Source organism: Marmota marmota, unplaced genomic scaffold, assembly GCF_001458135.2.
Source record: "Marmota marmota marmota unplaced genomic scaffold, marMar, whole genome shotgun sequence".
Taxonomy (NCBI): Eukaryota; Metazoa; Chordata; class Mammalia; order Rodentia; family Sciuridae; genus Marmota; species Marmota marmota.
The window spans coordinates 13,227,087-13,236,114 of record NW_026000229.1 but is presented as its reverse complement, the minus strand read 5'-3'; the positions used below and the strand labels follow the sequence as shown (position 1 = coordinate 13,236,114).

Sequence of the window (9,028 nt, the reverse complement as noted above, 5' to 3'; positions counted from 1 at the left end):
AACATTTACATTTTAGCAAGAGTCAATTTAAAGAAAAATTTAAGGGTTGGGGTGTTGCTCACGGGTAGAGCATTTGCCTTGTAACAACAAAGCCCTAGGTTCAATCCCCAGCACTGCAAAAAACAAAAGAAAACAATTGAATTAATATGATTTGTATGATTTCTAGAAATGGCAAGAACATATTGACAGTGGTAGACAAATAATGCAGTTTGAAAGACACTAACTATGTTGACCCCTCATCTGGAACATGCCAAAACGAGGCCCAGGAGGGACAGAACGCTTTCCCGTGAGTCTTGTGGGTTATCTGAAGCCACAGTGGTGAAGAGGGCCTTCCCCTTCCGACCTGGTTTGAAAAGCCTAGGCACCGGGGTCACTTGTCCTGGATCTTACTTTGGAATCACTTTGGTATTTCTAAAATGTCCCCTCTCCTTTACTCAGTCTTTCCCTTTTGGCCCGAGCCTCGTCAGGCAGACACGACTGGGTGATTACTGGTCCCTTTTGAAGATAACCAAACTGAGGGGCAGAGAGGGGTGGGGCACAGCCATAGAATGTTCCAGGCCCCCTCACTGTGCGCGTCAGGCAGGCTTGGGTGGGGAACCAGTCTCTGTGATGAAACTCCCCGAAAATGGCAGTAGACAGTGTGCTGCGAGGAATGCAGGGAGCCATTGGCCGTGCTCCACTGGGGAGCCGTAGCAAACCATCCTTGGCCAGTGACCTGTCTCTCCACGTCCAGGAAGTTAGGACTAAGTTAAGACAGACAAACGCGGCCCCTCCCTGCTTAATGAGCTGCGTGCCTCGGTTTGGTGTGGACAGATGAGGCCATCAGTGAACACTCTTGACTCTGTGACCACCATGCACCCCGCTGGGGCCTGTGCAGGGACCCTGGGGCTATCAGCAGTCGAGCTGCAGGGTTCATTGAGCACCTGGGTATCTGGGAGCTGCCAGGCCCCTGTGGGATGGAGGCTCAGGTGAATCAGACCTGGCCTCCAGCCCCAGGGCACTCAGTCCTGCAGGGGAGGCAGACCCATAAACAGTGACCAGAGAACGAGGTGGATGCCGTAGGTGCTAGGATGGAGGGCTGGACCAGAGAGACCAGGGAGCACTGAGTTCTTTCTTGGGGTTCAGAGGCTCCGCAGCGCAGGGACATTGGAGCCGTGCTTGCTCTGTTGGACGGATTCACTGGAGGAGGAGAGGAGCCAGCCTTCCTGACAGGGGCACGCGCCCAAAGCCCCACATTTGCAAGAACCCAAGACACCACCTGTGCCCCCCACCCGGGTGCCTCTGGCTTCACGGTTCTGCCTTTCCAGGTGGGCCGGCCACTTGGTGGGCTCTCCATTGAGGTTGGGGTGATGGCTGGGCTGGAAGCAGCTGGGCCATTTTGGTTTGGTTGTTGGTTTGTGCCAGGGAAACAGTGTGACTCCAGGGGACAGGCTCTGGAGGCAGACCCACCTGTGTTCCAGGCCCTGCTCTGCTCCTTGCAGCCATGTAACCTCAGGAAGAATCTCCACCTCCTGAGCCTTGATGGGCCATCTTTAAAATGAGGATAATGACCCCTTCCTCTGAGGAGTCCACATAAAGTGGGCAGGACCACGGTAGACATGGTCATAACCCGGAGTCTGGTTTGTAGAGAGCACTCAGGTCCTCAGGGATGAGGGTGGCAACGCAAGTGGCCACCTGTGGGAGGTGGATGTGAATGTGTCTTGAGACTGTCCCAGGTGGCGTCTGTGACTGCAGCATGAGGATGCGAGGGCTGATTTTACATTGGCTTGAGTGTGGGCCGCCTGGGCCAGAAGAACTTGAGGGCTGGTGGTGGCTCGGGGATTTGGGGTGGGGTGATGCAGCCTGTCTTCACCCTGAGGTGGAAAGGACTCTTGAATGTCATCCTGAACCTGCTCTGTGCACCCCATCTCTGGCACCTACCCTGAGGGTCCCTCCAGTGTTTTTAATTGCTTTCAGCGACGGGGAACTCATCACTTCCCCACACAGCCCATCCTGCCGTTGGATGTCACAGCTCACCCTGCACAGTGCTTCAGAGTCCCCCGATGCAGCCACACCCTCCCTCCCTTCATTCACGGGTATTTGCTGAGCACCTCTCTTGGCAGATACTGTTCTGAATCCTGGGGATGTGGAAGGAAGAAGGCAGACACAAGCCTGTCCTCAGGGAGTCTCCAGTCTTACTAACCTTATCACGACTCACGATTCCCCTGTGAGGTGGCAGGACAGGGCTTAGAACTGCTTCCCTTTAGCAGAAACAGGTTGTGGGTGATCATGGTGATGGCTTTTTATTTTAGATGCTTAAGATATGTCAGGTGCTTTAGATGTCTCAGGAAATCCAATCTTCACAGCAAGAGTGGAGGCTCAGAGAAGTGACGCTGCTTAGGGCCACACAGCAAGGAAGGAGCAATACAGACCCCGTCCTGGATTGCCTTTCGAGTCAAGGCACAGAGACTTGCCAGAACGGCAGAGCAGGGGCCAAACTGAATCTGCCGGATCTGTCCCTTGCACCACCATCAGAAGCTCGTGTGGGGAACTTGGCAGTGTCCACACAGGCAGAAGCCAGACACGAGTAACCTCCAGTCCACCCACTCCACCCACAGCTGTGCTTACTCCACCGCCTCACCCCACCCCACCCCATCCCATCCCAAAGGGACAGAGTGGGTGTGGCCAGCCTCTCCCAGCCTCCAGGTGCACTGAGGCATGGCAGGAGAACCAGGAGTCATCTCAGGGCAGCGGGGTGGACTCCTGGCTGGGGAAGCCAACAGAGTCCAGAAATCCTGCCAGACCTCTTTGCCCTACCACCAAAGACCCTGGTGCTCCCAGGATATGGTAGTGGCAGGCAGGCAGGCTGGATGGGGAGTGCTTATACTGGACCTCAACTCCCGGTTGGCCCTCACTTGTGCCACCTCCAAACATGCAATTAGAAGGGTGTGTTTGAGCACTTGGTCCCTCCGTCCTTCACACCAGGGAGCAGGGAACACGAACAGGTGCCTGGACCACTGTATTGAGAGGGAGCACTGTCTGTGTCCCCCTGCCCTCTGCACAACCCTCCTCAGCTCAGCCACTGAGAGCAAAGAGGGTGATGAGAGAGTCAGAGATGAACTCAGAGGACCGGGGCGCCAACTGGAGTAGGTGACCTGACCTCTTCAACTCCAGTTCCTCCCCCCATGAATGAGGATAAAATGAGGCCGACTGCCCAGCTTGAATGAAATAACTCATGTCCAGGTGGCTTGAAAGCTTCAAGCACCCTGCCAACGTCAGATACTGGGATCAACAGTGAACACAGCACAGCTACTAGCAAAAATGATAATGACGTGCAGAACATGGAAGGCTGACTTTGAGAGGTGCTGTTGCAATGTGTCCCCAGCCTGGAGCTGGTATCCGGAACTGTCATTGTCCCTAAGACCTAAAACCAGTATGTGATATACTAGTTGTGTGTTCAAATTACCTGAGGGGCCATTTGAACATCAGACCCCAGGTTCCTGGGGTTTACTCCCAGAGATTCTAGTTCAGTGGGTATGGGATACAGCCAAGAGACTCTAATTTATTTATTTATGTTTTTATAGTAACTGGGATTGAACTCAGGGACCCTTTAACACTGAGCTATATTCCCAGACATTTTTATTTTGAGACAGGCTCTTGCTAAGCTTCCCAGGCTGACCTCAAACTTGCAATCCTCCTGCCTTAGCCCCCTGAGTCATTGGGATTACAGACATGTGCCACTATTTTTGACCCCAATGTTAGTGGTTGAAGGCCACCCAGTGTGACCAGGGACCTTTCCTCTGCGCTGTGCTCATCTATTACTAGGCTCTTTGCTGGGAGTGTCCAGAATATTCTATCAATGGTGAAGGGACCCAGGTCTCCTGAGTCTGCCAGGTGGGATTAGGAATCTATAAACCTGAAGTTTGTCTACAGTGGCTTTTTTTTTGTACTGGTGATTGACCTCAGGGGCACTCAACCACTGAGCCACATCCCCAGCCCTATTTTGTATTTTATTTAGAGACAGGGTCTCACTGAGTTGCTTAGGGCCTTGCTAAGTTGCTGAGGCTGGCTTTGAACTTGTGATCCTCCTGCCTCAGCCTCCCATGCCACTGAGATTACATGCATACACCATCGCACCCAGCTGTCCACAGTGTTTATAATGCAGCTTTCTTTATCAAGAGCCAGGATACAGGATAAGGGTGGTTGTTTTTTTGTTGTTGTTGTTTTGTTTTTTGGGGTGTTTTTTTTTTTTGCGGTGCTGGAGATAAAACCCAGGGCCTTGCACAGTCCAGGTAATTCTCTTTTAAAGTTAGGTTTATTGAGGTATAATTCACATGCAGTAAAAGTCACCCTTTTTAGTGTCCAGTTGTATGTGTTTCACAAATGTGTACAACTTTGTAACCACCATCTCCATCAGGATAGAAAACGTCTCCATCACCCCAGAAATGCCCAGTGGGCTGACTGGGTGGTAACTGTAGGCAGGTGGGGTGTGGCTGGAGGGGGTGGTCTCTGGGGGTGTGCCCCGGAAGGATGCATCTTCCTTTCAGCCCCTTCTCTCTCTCTTCTCCCCCCCACCTTCTCCTCCCTCCCTCCCTTCCTCCTTCCTGGCTGCCAAGAGGGGAGCAGCACTTCCCCGCCAGGCCCCTCCTCCTACCCCAGGCCTTGCCACTAATCTGTGATCTGTCTTCAGTCTTTCCCAGAATATCACATAAACGGGGCCGTTTATAGTGCAGCCTTCGGGTCTGCCTGCTTCACTCAGCTTCACGTATTTGACACCGTCCAAGGTGTTGGGGGGATCAGAACTTTGGTCCTTGTGTTATTGAGCAGGATTTTATCACATGGACGTGCCTCAGCTCATTTTCCTGGGGTAATGTAACGCCCCCAGCTTTCATCCACAAATGCTATCTAGCGAGAAATGCAGTTTGTTTGATTTACATGTAGATCTCTCTGCACTGGCTGCTTCAGAAGTCAAAAGACTCATTCTTCAACAATTGAAAAAAAAAAAACACATTACATGCCACTACCAGGACACCCAGCTCCAGGGATTACAGGGGTGGGACAAGAGTCCTAATGAAGGAGGTGATTTGGGCAGAACAGAAAGGGCAGCAGTGGGTGGGTGAGCCCACAGGGGCTGGAGTTTCTGGTTCTGATTTTTCAAGGGGAAAGAAATCTGGGTCTGTATGTTGGTGCCCTGATTTCCTTAAAGTGGGCAACTCCATCAGAACATTTTTCAGTCCCTCAAAACCTACACCTGCTGGCAAGATTGGGTCCTGGGACGTCTGTCTCATGACTTCAGGTTTATGTGGTACTGAGTTCTATACCTGCAGACAGGCGGCTGTCTTGCCCAGGGAATCACACTCTGATGAGAGAAACCAACGTGTCACACGGGGTGAGGGCTCCGTGAGCTATGCAGAGATGTTCTGAGCAGACAGAGCTGTGTCTGCAGCTACTGGGAAAGGCTCGCAGATGAGGGGGCTTGACGTGGGTGTGTTAGTTTCCTGTCACTGTGATCAAAATACCCCACAAGGACAACTCAGAAGAGGCAAGTTTTTTGGGGGGGCTCATGGTTTCACAGGTCTCAGTCCATAGATTGCAGAATCCATTGCTCTGGGCCTAAGATGAGGCAGAACATCATGGTGGAGGGGCCTGGTGGGGAAGTGCTGCTCCCCTCCTGGCAGCCCAGAAGGAGGAAGGGAGGGAGGGAGGGAAAGAGAGGGGCTGAAAGGAAGATGCATCCTTCCTGAGACCCACCCCCTCTAGCCACACCCCACCTGCTTATAGTTACCACCGAGTCAGCCCATTCAAAGTAGGATGGACTGATGAGGCCACAGCTCTCAGGATCTGATCATTTTACCACTGAATATCCCAACCATGACATTGGGCCTTGCTGAGTAAGGAGGACTTTGCACACCCTGAGGGACATCCAGAAGGTTCAGCATGGACAGGGGATGTGGATGAGGAGGGTCCAGCCTCTGCAAATGGGAGACCTGTGGGTGTGCTGGGCACTTTGGCACATGTGTTGATTTGTGACAGATTTCTTTCATGGCCTTGCCCCTGAGGGAATCGGGGCTTGTTTTGCTCTTCTGCTCTTCCAAAGGCCTAAGTGTCCACTGTCTTGGAAGTCCCGCTGCACCCTTTGGTGACTCAGTTTTGACCTTGCCTCAAGGGGCTCATTCCTGTGTCTGGGAGCCCTGGACTCTCTGCCCCTCCCCACCAGACACTTGGCAGACGTGAAGGTCACAGGGGCCCTGCAAGTCATCTCCTCAGTGAGTGCCTGGAAGCGAAGGCCACTGCACTGTGTGTGAGCAGCAGGACAGCAGCAGTGGCAGGGAGGGGAGTTACTCAGCCAAGCCTGGGGTGGACACTTTGGGGGGATGTTCAGGGGCCTAGGGAGGGGAGAGACTGACAGGGCTGCTCCAGAGCCACGCGGTCTGCCAAGGCCTGCTCCGGATCCCTGGCGGGGACCCTGCAGCCTGTGTGAGGTGGGCTGGGTCAGCACTCTCTGCTTGCTCCTGTGCGCCCTCTGGGGAAGTGATGTGGACCGGAGAGAGGAGCAGGGGCCTGGAGGAGAAGCTGCGGAACTGCCAGCCTCCGAGGGAGGGGAGGAGGCAGTAAGAGGAGTCAGGGAATCGCTGCTTTCAGCTCAGAGGCTCGGGGTTCTTCAGTGGGGAGCTCTCAGGAATGCCCATGGCCAGGCCTATCATCAGGACTCCATTTCCTGGGGGCGGGGGCTGGCAGGTGTCAGTACTTATGCAAAAAAAAAACCAAAAAACAAAAAAACCCAACCCCCCTGTGGATTTTAAGTGCTGTGGAGAGGAGCAGGAGATCTGGTCGGAGGTTGTGGGGGCCCAGCTCCCCAACCACACCTCACTGCCAGTCTCACAAGGCAAGTCAGGAGTTGGAAGAGCAGACCACAGGTCTGTCATTGAGTCACTCAGCAATTGCTGAGGAGACTGCAGTGAGCAGCTCTGAGCACAGGCCCTGGGGGCCAGTTCCTGGGAGACTTCCAGGCCCACCACCACTAAGAGCTAACCATGGACTTAGCAGGATACTCACTGTCTGTCTGCCTTCTTCCTGCATCTGCAAAGGAACACTGTAATGTTGGCTTCTTAGGGATAATAAAGACTAGAAGAGTTAATTCCTATAACCTGCTTCCAGTACTTCCTGGCACATCGAATGCAGAATACATGTGATTTGTGCATTACTTATAAAATTTCTTCCTTCCTTCCTATTGTACTGGGAATGGAATCCAAGGCCTCATGGTGCTAGAGAAGTGCTCTACCACTGAGCTACATCCTCAGCCCCTCTTGTGTATTATTTGCTTTATTTTTGTGTATTCACTATTCTCTTTACCCTGTGGGCATTTCGTGGGGGAGTTGGGGATAATCTTCCAGGTAAGGTCTTAATGCAGGGCTGGTAATGCACCAGACAGGCACCTTAACCTAAGTGCCCAGAGTGGGGTGGTGGCCTTCAAGTGCAGGTGGGTCCCGAGAAGAAAGAATATGTTGGTGGGGGTGGCCCACGAAGATGTGTGCCGGGGTAGACATGGGTGGGATTCCAGGACAGAGAAGGAGGCCACATCTCTTTGTGTTGTCTTGGGGCTGGGGTGCTAGAGGTCCCTCCTGCCTGGGACAGTGAGGAGAGTCTGACAACAAGCCCCAGAGTCATGGTTGGTGAGAGGCACTGCCCCAAGTCTGGTGTGTACCTGCAGGATAAGGAAATGGGATGATGGCAACAAGAAGTGGCATTTGCATTGGGCCTTGGGGATTGTGTTAGGTGGCTCAGTTATCATTTGTGGAGTTGAACCTTGCAGGGGCAGCCTCTCCTCCCTCCAGCTGCTTCTCCACCATGGACCCCTGGGTGCAGGGCTCAGCCCCCTCCCTGCCCCACATCTTGCATTCCCCCATCTCTTGCCTTTCCCCTATTATAGCCAACTTGGCTTGCTGAACTTCAGGGGCACCAGTTTCTTAAGGCTCCATGCTGAGGGATTTATTTACTCTCCCTTAGTACCCCAGATCACCCACCCTTCCTGCTTGCAAGCTGGAAGCCCAGCAGGAAGCTTCTACAGAGGGCAGAGACCCCCTCCCACCACCATCAAACCCAGTGACATCAGTGCTGGAGGGAGAGAGCAAAGGGAAGAAAGGCCAGCTTAGCTTTGCTGAGTGCTTTGCATGTATTAGTCATGACAATGACAAACATTCAACCATCAGGGGACATTAACATAAGGACTGTATATTGAGTGCCTTCTAGGAGCCAAGCACATTGCACCCTGTGATCTCATCTCTCACAATAGCCGGGGAGAGGCTGCATCGCCCACTGTTACGCACATATCCACTGGAGCTGCTAGGCCTGGATTAGGATCCTTCCTCTGCAACTTCCCTGGTGATCTCGGGCAAGTTACTTAACACCTTGTTAAATGCAGGTTTCAAAATCCACTCTACAGGAAAAACAGTGTCTCACAACTTGCTTACAGGTCAGCTTCTCAACCCAGGGTGCTGAGGGTTGCAGGTACAGGGTGGGAATGATGGGGGATAGGAAAGGGCTAATAAAGGGGAGGAATGCCATGTCTTTCCTGGGGGTAGTTGGAGATCTCTCAGGAACTTGGATGCCACCCCCTTTCGCTCCTTTTGTGGTCGGGCATTTCTGATCATGGCAGCTGCTCATGTCTTTAACCTTAAAGCATGGGATGGAGAGGGAGGGAGGGAGACTAGGCAGGTCTAGGTCAAGTTAGCTCCATATGATAGTTTTGGACAAAACATTTTCAAATGATTAACTTACGTATGCACCGTGCTGAGGGGAATCTGACCCAGAGGTTAAGGCAGCAAAGGAGACATACATAATGTGAAGATAGAGAGGCCAAGCCTTTCATCCCAACCCCAACACCATGGCACACCCACAGTGAAGAATTAGTATCTTCAGCCAAAGTGACCTCGGGTCCCTGAAGAGTTACCTAGGCAACAGTTATCATCATAACCCATATGCCAGAGGTGTGATCTACAGCAAAACTAGTGGGAGACTGAGAACACATCACCTGGCTATGTGACAGCCT

General features: G+C 52.7%; 1 protein-coding gene across 1 annotated transcript in view; it reads left to right on the top strand.

The window, feature by feature from the left end:
* The first annotated feature begins 264 nt into the window (after window positions 1-264).
* Window positions 265-9,028, top strand: part of Coro2b (coronin 2B) — a 97,381-nt gene continuing 88,617 nt past the window's right edge. The window contains exon 1 of the mRNA XM_015480487.2: window positions 265-286. The gene's annotated coding sequence lies outside the window, so the exon portion shown is untranslated. The remainder of the gene's footprint in view (window positions 287-9,028) is intronic.